Below are 15482 nucleotides of genomic sequence, written 5' to 3'. Positions count from 1 at the left end.
GGCCCAAACTAAAGGGACCGTTAGTATAATTCGTCCTAGAAGAATGGCTGGATGCCTAACAATGGTGAAGTTAGCCATAACGACACAAGCCTAAGAACCATCTTAATAAAATGAAAGTAAAAAACCATATCCTAACATGGAAGTTTGCCCCGAGTATATCCAGATGCAACCAATAAATAATTTTCCATGTAAAACAATTCAAGGATAAGAGAAAAAAAACTTCAAAACAATCACAAAACCAATTTGGCAAAGAATGCTCTTTTGTCCTTGACAATAGTTTTCAACATATAACTTGTCATGTGTATATATGTTCTTTTAAACCTTGTCGTGTTTTTCTTGTAAAATACTGGCATATTTAGAATTCAACAAACCCAGTTGTGTGGTTAGTCCGACAAATCAATTGAATCTTATGTGTTAATCGTTAAGCAACCATCTCGCCTAAAGCTGATAGAGAAAGGCACAACTTATTTACTTGCCTTAATATATGTTAAAGAGACAATTAATGCTGCTGATTTAGTACTATTTGTGCAGCAAAAAGTCCACTAAACTATGATCCATTGATAGAACTGAGCACTAACAGTAAGAAATGTGGCTTTCATACATACAAAAAATATAGAAGAAATACGTACAGTGGGGGGATATTAAATCTATCCAAACCCCTATTCCGAGGGGCGCAACCAGCAAAACAAGTGTTAACAAGCCTGAAATTGAGAAAAAATTAAAATGTACACAATTCAAAACAATTGATAACACATATATAGCAAAATACACAGGAAATGTGAATGAGGGAGAGACAATGAAAATTTTTTACCATTACAATGGTAATGGAGACGAGTGTCATCTGATAACATCACACCCGGGACAACCTTTCCCAGTAGAATAGATCCAGCAAAGCCAAGGTAAGTAAAGAAACCCAGTAGCATAGTAACCTAGCTCACCAAGAGGAATTAATCAACATAAGATTGCATATGATACATATATATATATATATATACATGTACATATACACGACGGGTCATTCTAGAGGGTGTATACTATATACAAGTTATGACATTTGTGATGCTGATTATCACAAATGTCATAATTAAATCACTTTTAATCATAACTAAAAAAACTAACGAGTCATAATCAAACACCAAATAAGGTACAACAATGCCAAAAATGTTATAGACCCAAAATAGTTTACCAAATCTCTCATATGGGTGTGAGTCCCACACTCATATGAGAGATTTGGTGAAAATTTTGGTAAACCATTTGTTAACCCTAATGACTCAATAAGGTATAACTAGGGGTGCAACTAAGGCAGGTCGAGAGGTTGTCCAAACCTAACCCGAGTTGTGCTGGAAGCTACACAAGTCCAGCCAAGCCTAAATTGTAACCAAGGTTGTCTGTCCTAGGGCTGCAAACGAGCCGAGCTGAGCCGAACCGAGCTTGAGCTCGGCTCATTTACTTATTGAGGTCGTTTATTGAGCTCGAGCTTGGCTCGGCTCAGCTCAGCTCATTAATATTAATGAAATTCGAGCTCAGCTCAGCTCAGCTCGGCTCGATAAGATTTTTTTATTATTATTTATATTATTTAATACATAAATAATGTAGTTATGCTATTATTTATATATTATTTAATATATAAATAATATATTTAATATATAATTTAAATAAAGATAAACGAGTCTGACAAGCCAAGCTTATTCGAGCTCGAGCTCAACTCATTTAGTAAACGAGTCGAGCCGAGCCGAGCCGAACTAGCTCGCAAACAGTTCGGTTCGTTTACAGCCATAAGTCCGCCCCGAGTTAGGCCAAATTGAACATATATTTGAGTTTTTTTTTTATTGGTGCAATTAAATGAATTAATTTGTTAAAATTAAACTCTATTTATATACATAATTTGTGCTTCAAGTTGCTCGGATTGTTTGGTGGCTTTGCCCAAGTCTACTCAAATTTAATTGGTCTTCTAAATTTTTACTTAAGCCCACACCAAATTCAAAAATATTTTACCGAAACCGTAAAAAAATGGGGCTGAACTCAAGTTGAACCGACCCAAGTTGCACCACTGCTAGTTATAACCCAAAAATCTTTTCAATTATAACCAAAAAAAGGGTTATTTGCATGGTGACAACCTAAACTACTAAAAAATATTAATTTGACCCCTAAATTATAACAGCATACAAATAAACCTCTAAACTATTGACAAGTATAAATGTAACTCCTAAACTATAAAAATATACAAATAAACCTCTAAATTATTTTGACAAGTATTGGTTTACCCTAAACTATAAAAGCGTACACCTTAAACTATAAAAAAAATTAAAATTAAAATTAAAAAAAACATACAAATTAGACCACGGATGGGGTCAAACATACAATAATATAGGGTCCATTTGTACCATATTAAGTCATAATAAACATTTCATAACCAAAACCCACACAAACGTCATAACTAACATTTTCATAACCAAAACCACAGGCATATGATACATATATGTAATACAGACAAAAAGTGGGGAGAAAATATACTCACAGGGTTCGAAGAAGGAATTAGGGCGTTGAGAGTAAGATTGAAATACATTGTTGTTTCTTTCTCTCTCTATAATCTTGGTCTGCTTTAGCAGATGTAGATGCCGATGCAAATGTGGAAGTGTTCACTCCTCTCTCTGTGTGATCGTCTCTGTCTCTCTCTGTACAACCAGCTCGATAATTTAAAAAAAGGGTTTTTCTGCGTAAAATTCCAATCGCCCCCCTTTTGTTGGAGTTGAAATGAATCATACGTGGGGGCTGCCTCTAGATTCTGATTTTCAAAGATTATTCATGGATTGATTTTTTTGTTGTCAACGTTGATCTCGAGAACATTGCATTGCAGTAAAATGGGTTGATCAGGGAAAAAAATTGGTTTGACTCTTTAGAAAATTTTTACTTTTTCGTATATTTTTTTGTTTTTATTAAATTTTTTTAATATTTTAAGTAATTTTTTAAAATTTTTAGACATACTTAATATAAATATATTTAAAAATTTTAAAAATTCACTAAATACTAAAAATGTAAATAAAAAAATACGATAATTTAATACATTTTTTATATTTTTATGTATTTATTAATTTTTTAAAATATTTTTTCACAAATTTTTTACTTTTTAGATACATTTAAGTAAAATACATCTAAAAATGTAAAAAAAATGTTTAAAATTTTAAAAATATTCACTAAAAAAAGCACAAAAGCTAAAAAATTCAGTTTTCAAAAAATTTAATTCAAAAAACTCAAACCAAACACACTAAATGGTATATTAGCACAAATGATGTGACATAATTTTAGAGATTTTGGATATTTATAATTTGTATAATAAGTTTATAATTTGTATACTAAGTGGGGTCAGTAGTAAGATCATAACATATATTGGTACACTAATTGGTATACCAATTAGTGCATGTAGCACCACCGGGAAAAAAAAATATAAGGCAAGCTTCACTTTATCATGTGGTTTGAGCCAGATGCGGATTACTTGACATTCAAAAATTATCACATAATCTCTATGTGGTTTGTGGACTAAAACGCCCAATTAACATTACCTCCAAGAAAAAAAACACGTAAGATAACAGACAATGATAGTCACGTGCCTTAAGTTAATTTTTAAGACAAAAATATCCTTCTTATATCTTTAAATTAACCAAAAATGTTATTATTTTTTCTCCCATCTTATTTCTATTGTTTCGCTCTCTACTCTCACAGTTAATCATTGAACTAAATATATGTACGGGGAGCAAATATTCCGCCAAGCCCGTATTCCTTTATTCCAAACTCCTGCCTGTCCGATCGATCTGCGAGCACAACGGTGGTGAGCTACCTGGCGATGTGTGGCCGGAATACCCCTCCGACGATCAAGTTAGACACACACAGGGATAGAGAGAGAGGATTAAATATTTAGTGTAAATCTCACCAAATGTTCTTCTGCCTCAGCGTGGGGGGCTCGGACTCGCTTATATACCTTCTGCGCCACAAATCTACTCCCATTAGTCTCTCGACACGTGGTGCTGCTATCCCATATGTCAGCACAAATCTAGTTGAACATCACCTAACTGCCAGCCCACACCACTAGGAGCTCGGCAGCTGGGCTGCAGCATCTCTACTGTCAACGGCCGTGCTGCGCAACTAGCCAGAGCGCTCCGCTCGCCAAGCTCAATGACGACCGAGCTCGATTGCATTCCGGTTTAGCCGAGCTCGAGATAAGTCATGCTGGTTAGCTGTCGGCCTTCTTGCTGAGCTAACGCATGAACCGTGGAACCCTGTGAGGCAGCGGACATCTCGGCCGAACCTCACTTGACCGCTAGTACGACATCAATTATGCAACTATGCCATTACCGAGCAAGTAGCTCAGTTTCACAGCAACTGTGCCATTACCAAGCGAAAATCCTTTCTGAATGGGCCCAGGCTGCCACGGCCCAAATGTGTTCGGCCCACAATTTGTCCAGCCCTTACCACAGCCCAATCCAAATCATAAATCTCCCTCTCAATTGCCCCTTAATTCCGTCCGCGCAAGCGTGACTAGGATTACCTGTTCTGTTCGGGATAACTCTTCATCGGTTCACAGTCTGCTAGACGGTGACCAGGCTAGTTGACATACCTATCTTCAAATTTGCCCGGTCGACGCCTCGACTTGCCATCCTGTCTCTTTAGTACTAGCGCCGCCGTCAATAGGGACACGTGTTGCTCCCTCATTGGCCTCGAGCAGCCAACCGTCCCTTCACATTCAATTTTTTGGCGGTCTTCCTCTCATATATACGCCATTTCCTTTTCATTTCATTCTTACTGTTCCTCCTCCATTCCAAGCGTTCCAGAGCTCCTGTGCCTCTTGCAAGCCTCGTTCCTGCCTTTCCTTGCATTTGTGTTTGAGGAGGAAGCTCCTGCCCTTAACTGGTAAGTCCTTCGAGCCTCCTTTTTGCTATTTTCATTTGGTATTTCACATATTAGGGCAAAAAATCCGTAGGTTTTAGGACATAACCCTCCCAAAACCCACATTTGCCCATGTTCTCTTCGTTGTTCTTCAATCCCAGTGATGAACACATGAACACACGAAGAACTGGAGCGGACCGGGCTCCAGGTCGCTTTTTGATCCAAAAAACAATTAGACCGAGCAATTTACAAGTTTGCCAAAACCTTAGTAGAAACTGAGGTAGTCAGAGGACTTGGCCGCTCGACCTGGCTAACAACTGGTCTGCTTGAGCGACAAGGCTCCTTGGTTTGCCTTCGCGACCGAGGTGGTCTGGCACTCTTCATGACCGAGCTAAAGTCAAGCTCGTTTTGCTCGACTGCGCTTCCACTTACACTTGCCATCATTTTCCTGCAGAGTCCAAAGGGACCATTGACCAATTACCAAGGCTCTCAAAGACCGAGCAGCCATTAAACACCAGTCTGTGCCAAACCACCTCAGCCGAGCTAAACCAACTGACTACACATGGGGCGCTTCCGCTTCCTTGTTGACACTCCGGCTGCCCTGGCCGCGTTCTAGGAATAGTACGATATCCCGGCCAACGTCCACCTAGAGCTCGGCGAAATTGAGACAATCCCTTGGAGCAGATTAGACCAGTGCCCCTTCACCATGCTATCCATTATTGAAGGAGGCCTCCGCTTCCCGGTCAACCCACTGATGACCAAATTCTTGCGCCGCACCGGGCTAGCACCCACTTAAGTCTCAACCAACACTTACCAAATAATCAACGGGGTCCACGAGTTGAACAACCGGCTAGGAACCAACTTAGGTTTAGCCGAGATATTCCGTCAATACACCCTTGGGCACACGGGCGACGGCCTCGCCTATTACTTAAAAATTTGACCGGGCAAAGAAAAAATAGTGACCGGTACCCCAGACAATGACTTACACGACGATGACTTTTTCTGGGTGTCTGACAACTATGAAACGGCCGACGTACCGGGCTAGTTTATTAGCAAGAACTTCGGCGAGACATGTAAGCAGTGCTAACTCCTTGGTCAATTTATCTTTCTTTACTATTCTGTACTTTGACACTTTTCTTCTTTCCTTTGTAGCGATCCAAGCCTTGCAAGCCAACTACTACTACCCCAACGAAGCAGCCATCAGCACCGTGTTCCGTTACCGCAACCGGGATTATAACGAGCTCCTCGACTACACTCCAACATACCGGTATTCAGCTCCACGACAGAGTAAAGTCACTGACTTTCTCCGCGTTCCATCTCCGCCGCCAGATCCCACACTGCCAGACGTCCCCTTCATTCGTTTAATCGAAGCAGAAGAAATGGCCAAGAGGAGTCGCATTAAGAACTTGATCACTGCCACCTCGTCCGAGATCCCGAGCATTCCAGTCCGCTCTCCAACTACCGGTCAATCCAGCGGGACCGCAGTTGCGTTGGCTTCTCCCGCCTCGGGGCAAGCCAGCAGAGACTCTCGCCGGGCTGGCAAAAGGCCTCGTGCAGACCCTTCTACCGAGCTAGTAACCAAGCTCAACACCAAGCAGCCTGCCGTCACCGTCGACCCAACACCGGCATGGAGGCCCCAACTCAAACACCGGGGTAAGGAGATCCCGACAACAGCTTCCGTTAAGGGCGACATAGAGCATCTTCTCGCCTTTGACCTCACCAAGGCCCTTCTCCTACCGAGCGACATAATCGGCAGCGACCATGTTCCAGACACCCGGTTAGTGAAGTCGTCGGTCAAATCCATGACTAGGGTAAGAATCTCAAACTTGTGCTCAAAATTTCACCAAGTGTTTGTTCGGTTTTCTTTCTGATCAATCTCTCTTCTTGCAGGCCATCCAAAAGCAGCACTTGGTCATGGAGCGCATTCACCAGCTTCGGCAGAAGGCAACTGACTCTGCCAGCCAAGTTCAAAGCCTCCAAGCCGAGCTCGGGAGAGCCCAGTCTTCATTGCAAACGGCGAACTCCGACAACTCTCGGTTGCTCAGCCAGCTTGGCTCTACCGAAAAGGAGAGAGACGCGTTCCGGGCAGAGCTAGATGCGCTGAAACAATCACTGGAAGAGGATCTGAAGGGTGTAAACAACGCCGGTTTCCTTTAGGCCGAGGAGAGTTACACAAAGCAGGTCCGCAGCACCGAAGACATTTTATTCAAGGCTGGGTGGAAGTCTGCTTGTGAACATCTCGGCCAGGGACCGGGGACCGACGTGTTCGCCACTCCTTCAGTTACCTCCCTACCGAGCTATCTCATGCCCTACGCCAACGACGTCTTCGCTGCATTGCAGGCTGAGGCCGAGGAAGAAAGCGACGAGGAAATCGAGGAAAATGCGGAGGGGGAAAATCACACAGTTCAGCCCGGCCAAACGGAGACCGGTGTCCAAGACCAAACACTAACGGTCAATTTGGAGGCAGCCGAGGACGAATTCACTGACCTTTCCCCCCTAGCTTAGTTTTCTTTGTTTTCTTTCTTCCTTTTTGGTTTACACATGTAACCGGGCTATCCGTCCCTCCTCTTGTAATTACTTTTCACATCAATGAAAAAGCTCCATTTTCTCCAAGTGTTTGCACATTCTTCATGCTAGATAACGTCGGCTGTCAAAATACCTCGGCAAGACTAACCACTTTATCTAACTTATCTAACCGAAAAAGACATTGCGATTTCCAGCATAAAGTTGAGTAAATCATCAACCGCGTTAACCGGAGTAAAACATCTCGGTTAAAATCACATTTTTGAACAAATCATCAACGAAATTAACCGGAGTAAAACATCTCGGTTTTGAATCGCAAATTTGAGCAAAACATCAACTCATTCAACCTGAGTTAACATATCGGTTGAGAGTCTCAGAGTTGAGCAAAACATCAACTCATTCAACCGGAGTTTATATCTCGGTTGAGAATCTCAGAGTTGAGCAAAACATCAACTCATTCAACAGGAGTTAACATCTTGGTTGAGAATCTCAGAGTTGAGCAAAACATCAACTCATTCAATCGGAGTAAGACATCACGGTTGAGAATCTAAAAGTTGAGAAAAACATCAACTCATTCAACCGGAGTAAGACATCACGGTTGAGAATCTCAGTTGATCAGATCATCAACTCAATGAACCGGAGTAAATCATCTCGGTTTTAATCTAAAAATCAACCGGAGTAAAACATCTCGGTTGTGAATCTCAAAATTGAAAAGCAACAATCAGAATGCTAAGGCAAAGATGAGACATTTCTATATATTGACAAAAAGAATATTACATTCTAAAATGTAAGGCAAAAAATTCCTTTGCACAAAAAGAAAACAAAAGCTAAAAATAGTACAGTTTGAGGTTGGCTGCATTCCATGGCCAGGGTATTCCTCTGCCTTCCAGGTCCTCCAAGTGGTATGCCCCCTTGCCCGCCAGACCGATTATCTTGTAGGGTCCTTCCCAGTTTGCCCCTAGTTTGCCTTCACTTAGCACCAGGGTATTGCCCATGACCTTCCTCAAGACCCAGTCACCTACTTTGAACGGTCTGGGGTGCACTGTTTTGTTGTATTTCCTTGAGAGCTCTTGTTGGTAGGCGGCCACATAGATGAGAGCCTTTTCCCGGCGCTCTTCCACGAGGTCCAATTCCAGGGCAATGGCTTCGACGTTCATCTCGGGCTCAAAACTTTCACTTTTGAGGGTGGGCATTCCAACTTCCAAAGGTATGACTGCCTCCATGCCATATGCCAAAGCAAAAGGTGTTTCCCCGGTAGATCGCCGCGGGGTTGTTCGGTATGCCCAAAGGACATTGGGGAGTTCCTCGGCCCATTTTCCCTTGGCTTTCTCAAGTCTCTTCTTCAACCCATCAAGGATGGTCTTGTTTGATGCTTTGGCTTGACCATTAGACTGTGGGTAAGCCGGGGTAGAGTTGTAGAATTCAATCTTCAAGTTTTCACAAAATTCTCTGAATAGGTGACCGTTAAATTGGGTGTCGTTATCAGAGATTAAAATTTTTGGGACTCCAAACCGCGTTACCACATTCTGCCAGACAAACCGCTTGACGTCTTTCTCCTTGATTGTTGCCAAAGGCTCTGCTTCAACCCATTTGGTGAAGTAGTCTGTGGCCGCGATAAAGAACTTCTGGTTGCCTGGTGCAGTTGGGAGTGGCCCCACTATATCGAGCCCTCACATCGCAAAAGGCCAAGGGCTGGTGAGGGGAAGAAGTTCTCTGGCCGGTTGGTGAATTTGGTGGGCAAACTTCTAGCACTTCTCACACTTGCGAACATACTTCTGCGTATCGACTTGCATGCACGGCCACTAGTAGCCTTACGAAATAGCTCGGTAGGCCAAAGATCTGCCCCCTATGTGACTGCCACAAATGCCTTCGTGAATTTCGTACAGGAAGGTGTCCACGCTGCTCGGGTGCACACACTTTAAATAAGAACCGGTAAAAGACTTCTTGTATAAAGCACCTGACAGATAGAGCCAAAACTGCTCTGACTTCACCCGAACTTTATGTGCTTCTTTCTTCTCGACTGGAAGGGTCTAGTCTCTGAGAAAGAGGATAATAGGGTCCATCCATGAAGGACCTAGTCGGTGCAGAGTACTTCTGTCTACCCGGTTTCCTCAATGCTGGGCCGCGGAAGGAATTCAATCAAGAGAGGGTTGGGAGATGTGCTATCGACCATGGAAGCAAGAACGGCCAATTCATTTGCTCGGCCGTTTTCTTCTTGGCTAATCTATTAGACCCTTATTGCCTGGAATCGCTTGATGTGGTCTCTGACCAGAGCCTGGTACTTCATCATTCTGTCATCCTTTGCTTCGTAAACCCCAGAAACTTGGTTAACCACAAGCTGGAAATCACTATAAACCATTAGCTCGGATGCGTGCATCTGAAGCGCGCTCTTGAGCCCGGCCAAAAGCGCTTCATACTCAGCGTCGTTGTTTGAGGCAGGGAATCCGAGGGTGATAGAATGTTCGATAGTCTGCCCATCTAGCGAAATCAGAACTATACGTAGCCCAGCACCGTGACGGTTCGAGGCTCCATCAACAAAAAGTTTCCACATTTCGCTAACAAAGAGCTTCAAACAATTTGAGGGGTCCTGAGAGGCTTAAAGGTTGACGGGATCATGGTTGTTCAGCTGTTCGGCTTCAAGTTTTGTGCTGAGCGGTTCCACTTCAGCCCCCCTCGGCAATTCAGCGCCGGACTCAACAAGTTGATCCGTAATGCCTAAGTCCGTAGGCGAATCACCGGGTTGCAATATTATGCTGGCTGCAGGCTCTGTGCTGAGCGGTTCCACTTCTTCCCCCCTTGGTGATGCGATACCGGACGGAGCAGGTTGGTCGGTGATACCCAACTCCGTCATCGCATCGCCGGGCTGTGGTATTGTACTAACCGAAGGTTCTTTAGCAGGGCGCGCAAGTTTCGCGTTGCCGTCATTGCCTAGCTGTGTTATTGCGGTCTGGCCTGCATTCACCTCCTCATCTGCCGCGGCAATATCCATCGGGCATATCGGATGAGTTCCAGGTGAGAATTCAGCAACGAAGTCGGCCAATGTCTAAGCTTTTATGGCAGTTCGTGGCTGAAATTTGACGTCGAATTGTCCCAATTCAACCACCCACTTGACGATTCGACCGGAGAAGTCCGCCCGTTCGAACAAAGCTTTGAGGGGGAACTCGGTCAAAACGATGATTGTATAGGCATGGAAGTAGTGCGCTAATTTCCTGGAGGCCATCATCAATGCCAATGCAAGTTTTTCCAGCGGCAAGTATCTCGACTCTGCCGGTAGCAAGGTTTTGCTAACGTAGAAGATAGGGAGATGCTTGATTCCTTCCGACCGGACAAGCACCGCACTGACCACATGCTGTGAAACGGCCAGATAAAGGTAGAGCTCGTCGCCGGGCTTCGGTGTTACCAATAGTGGCGCTGAAGACAAATACTCCTTGAGCGCGGCCAAAGCCCGAGCACACTCTTCATTCCAAGAGAACTTTGATTTCAAAGCTTGAAAGAATGGGCAGCAGCGATCTGATGACCGACTTATGAATCGGTTAAGCACGGCGGCCATGCCGGCCAGATGCTGCACGTCCTTAGCCGAGCTAGGCTGCTTTAACTCTTGTACGGCTCGGATTTGTGCGGGGTCTGCTTCGATGCCTCGATTTGTGACTAGGAAGCCCAAGAATTTTCTGGATCCCACGCCAAAGGCACACTTAGACGCATTCAAGCGTAGCTTGTGTTGTTTGAGAATGGCGAACATCTCGACCAAGTTGGACAAGTGGTTTGCTTGATGCCGGCTCTTAACCACCATATCATCAATATAAGCCTCCATTGTCTGACCTAGCAGAGGAGCGAACATCTTGGTCACCATCCTTTGGAAAATTGCCCCGGCGTTCTTCAAACCAAAAGGCATGACTCGGTAGCAGAAGGGTCCCCTCAGCGTAGTGAAGGAAGTGATCTCGCGGTCGGAGCCATGCATGGCAATCTGATGATAACCGCGGTAGGCATCCAAGAAACTGAGCCTGTTATGTCTAGCCGTTAAGTCCACGAGCTGGTCTATTCTGGGCAGTGGAAAGCTGTCTTTAAGGCAAGCTCGGTTGACGGTCTTATAGTCGACACAAACTCGCCACTTCCCATTCTTCTTTGGTACAACAACAGTGTTTGAAATCCACCGAGGGTAGTGCATTTCCTGAATAGCTCGTGCCTCAAGCAAGTTCTTCACTTCCTCTGCAACTACCTCGGCTTGATGCAGCACCGATCTCCTTGTTCGCTGAATGACCGGCTTGGCTTCGGGGAAGACGTTTAGGTGATGGCAAATAAAACTCGGATCGAGGCCGGGCATGTCATAAGGCGACCATGCGAAGACTTCGATATTGGCCATCAAAAACTCAACCATCTCGGTCCTTTCTTGTGCGGTAAGGCTTGAGCCGAGCAAGAAGAACTTGTCCTGACTCTTTGTATCAATTCGCAATTCAACCAATTCTTCGACGGCTTTGTCCTCGGCCCTAGTGCCCACATCGTCAAGGACTCCTCGGTCTTCCGGTCCCTCTATCATTTGGACGAAGCCTTTGTCAGCTCGGCTCCCGTTGACTGCCACGAAGCATTACTTCGACATGACTTGATCGCCCCAAATCTCCTCAATTACCCCCGTAGCCGAGGGGAATCTCATTACCTGATGGAAGGTCAACGCTACGACTTGCATATCGTGAAGCCATCCCCTTCCAAGGATCAGGTTATAAGTAGATGGCACCTGCAACACCCAGAACTCCACTTGTTTGACCACGGATCCCACTTTGACCGGCAGGATAATTTTTCCCAAAGGCCACTCCAGTTGCGAGTTGAAACCAACCAATGGCGAAGTTGATAGAGCCAAGTCTGTATCGCAAAGTTTGAGCTGCTTAAATGCGTCATAATACATGATCTCGACCGAGCTTTCCTGGTCGATCAAGATGCGCTTGACATCGAATTCCTTGACACGGAGAGTGACCACCAAGGCATTATTGTGCAGTGTCTAAATGTGCTCTAAGTCCCTTGTAGAGAAACTAATCACATCCTTCTCTTTGGGCTTCCCCCTCTTGATCGCGGGCTGGACCGACAAAACTTCCCTCATGTGTTCTGCCTTCTTGATCATACCTCGGAGCTCGCATACACGCGCCAGCTCCACTATGCCGTGGATGACATTAATCACTCATTGAGGGGGCGCCTCCAAGTCAGCCGGTGCACGCGGATCAACCAGGGCTTGATTTGCCTTCACGCCCCCATCAATGTAAAGGTCCAGGTGTATGGCTGCGACTAGCTCTTCCGAGTGTTGCCTCAAAGGCAAACAGTCCTCTGTCCGGTGGCCACGCTCCCGGTGAAATGTGCAACGGTACCACGGATTGAAACCCTTCTGTCCGTCGCCCAACTTAGCAGGAAATCGGACATAATCCTCGTCACAGATTTCACTAAGTATGTGATAAATTAGAATCTTAAAAACCGTGGTAATGCCTATCTTGGCCTTCAACCTTTTGTTTGCATCAGGGACGTCATCCCAGGGGTAGTCATCTCGGTCATTTCGATGACCCTTACCCCGATTTTTGCCATTTAAGCCACGGTCTGATTCCTCTGCGCGATCATTTGAACGGTTTACCTCATGTCTGACCGCGTGTACCTTGCCAGCCGACCTCTTGTCTGTTGCTACCGATGTTGCCTTCGCGGTAGATACTATCGCATCATCTTCTACTCGGATGTGCTCATTGATGCGCTGTATTAGCCGGCCCATGGATGTCGACTGGTGCATCGTAAGCGAGTCCCGCAGTCTATGTCCGACCGGGAGACCACGTTTGTATTACGTGATTGTAAGGTTGACCGGGCAATCTAAGATCTCGTTGAAGGTTTCCCAGTATCTGGAGTTGTATGCCTTGAGCATGTCACTTAGCTCCATCTTGACACTGAGGAGGTGGTCAACTTCCTTCGGCGTCTTAGTGTTGGTTTTGAAGCGCATCACAACGGCTTCCGCCAACTGATGCCACATTTCTATGCTCCCCTCCGGCAGCCTCTCAAACCATTTCAAGCCCAGCTCACCCAAGCTTGACGGGAAGATAAGGCACATAAGGGCGTCATTTCGCCTATGTCCGGTCATGACCTGTCGGAAGTGGCTTACATGCATATAAGGATCGGTTTTTCCGTCGTAGAGCGTGAACTTTGGCTGGTGAAACCCTGCCGGAAGCGGTATTGTTTTTATCTCCAGGGAGAAAGGGGTGGCGCTCAACCTTGCCAAGTCTGTGTCTAGAAGGAGTGGCGCAGCTAGGTGGGGTGGAGGCATTCCTACCTCTTCACTGGCGTGAACCCCATAAGATAGCCGCTGGAACGCCGGCACCCTATGAGCCTCCCGCCGGCGAGTCCATTCCTTCAAGACTACCCGCAAATTCTATGAACGAGCGGAATAAGAATACCTCGACGTCGTCGCCAGTCGTGAAGGTTGATTGGTGCTCTCTTGCGCGCTGGACCTTTGTACATGCACGTCGGAATCTCCAACCTTATAACTTCTGGTGATTGAGATGGACAGAGTATGCCGCTGGCTCTGACTGCATGAACGGCGGGGTTGGGTGTGCTCACTGTGGTCTCCCACTCCAGCTGCACCCTTCTCTTTAACATGCAGCTTGAGATCCTCTATTTCCGCCGTCATTCTCCGGATGACGGCGTCTTGGTCCCTTAGCTTGTGTTCTAGTCGTCTGGCGTGCGATTCCCTCCGCCGCCGGTGACCGTCTGACTCCGAGAATGACCAAAGTTTCTTCCGCGCTTATCTTGCGCGTCTCTTGAGTGTCCTCATGGGGATGTCTCCAGGTCCACCATTAGAGGAATGGCGGGATGCGCTTCTCTCCGTCTGCCTAACTCTGGGCTAACTCCATCGATGGCAGACAACGGAATCTCGTCGTTGTTCGACATGGACGGCGATCAGATGAGTCTGGAAGACAAGGTTTTGTCTATCAAGGTTCCCATAGACGGCGCCAATTGTACGGGGAACAAATATTCCGGCAAGCCCGTACTCCTTTCTTCCAAGCTCCTGCCTGTCCGATCGATCTGCGAGCACAACGGCAGTGAGCTACCCGGCGGTGTGTGGCCGGAATACCCCTCCGACGATCAAGTTAGACACACACAGGGATAGAGAGAGAGAGAGAGGATTGAATGTTTAGTGTAAATCTCACCAAATGTTCATCTGCCTCAGCGTGGGGGGCTCGGACTCACTTTTATACCTTCTGCGCCGCAAATCTACTTCCATTAGTCTCTCGACACGTGGTGCTGCTATCCCATCTGTCAGCACAAATCTAGCTGAACATCACCTAACTGCCAGCCCACACCACTGGGAGCTCGGCAGCCGGGCTGCAGCATCTCGGCTGTCAACGGCCATGCTGCGCAACTAGCCAAAGCGCTCCGCTCGCCAAGCTCAATGACGACCGAGCTCGGTTGCATTCCGGCTTAGCCGAGCTCGGGATAAGTCATGCTGGTTAGCCGTTGGCCTTCTTACCGAGCTAACACATGAGCCGTGGAACCCAGTGAGGCAGCGGACATCTCGGCCGAACCTCACTTGACCGCTAGTATGACATTAATTATGCAACTATGCCATTACCGAGCAACTATGCCATTACCGAGCAAGTAGCTCGGTTTCACAGCAACTATGCCAATACCAAGCGAAAATCCTTTCTGGATGGGCCCAGGCTGCCACGGCCCAAATGTGTTCGACCCACAATTTGTCCGGCCCTTACCACGGCCCAATCCAAATCATAAATCTCCCTCTCACAATTCGCTCTCTACTCTCACAGTTAATCATTGAACTAGATATATATATATATGTATGTATGACTAACTAGTAGGGGTCAGCATGGTCCGAATTGGATTGGATTGGGGTAAAACCAAAACCAATCCGTTATTTACGGTTTTTGAAAAATTGGAACCAATCCAATCCGTTTAAATCATGGAACCAATCCGAATCAATCCATTTAAACACGGATTGGATCGGTTTAGGACCACGGATTCACATAATTAAATCACAATATATATATATATATATAACACTTTAATTTCATAAAAACATAAACATAGGACTATATTAGTTCCAC

General features: G+C 45.6%; 1 protein-coding gene across 7 annotated transcripts in view; it reads right to left on the bottom strand.

Moving 5' to 3' along the window:
* LOC114281293 (uncharacterized) overlaps positions 1-2865 on the bottom strand; it is a 34421-nt gene extending 31556 nt beyond the window's left edge. For all 7 annotated transcript variants that reach the window (XM_082891752.1, XM_082891746.1, XM_082891751.1 and 4 more), the window contains exons 1-3: positions 2519-2865; positions 812-929; positions 630-701 (exon numbers count right to left, since the gene is read on the bottom strand). The gene's annotated coding sequence lies outside the window, so the exon portion shown is untranslated. The remainder of the gene's footprint in view (positions 1-629; positions 702-811; positions 930-2518) is intronic.
* Between the last annotated feature and the right edge of the window lie 12617 nt (positions 2866-15482).

Source organism: Camellia sinensis, chromosome 10, assembly GCF_055761805.1.
Source record: "Camellia sinensis isolate YWXY chromosome 10, ASM5576180v1, whole genome shotgun sequence".
In the NCBI taxonomy this organism is placed as follows: domain Eukaryota; kingdom Viridiplantae; phylum Streptophyta; class Magnoliopsida; order Ericales; family Theaceae; genus Camellia; species Camellia sinensis.
The sequence above is the reverse complement of the archived record's forward strand: the minus strand, read 5'-3'. Positions and strand labels throughout refer to the sequence as shown.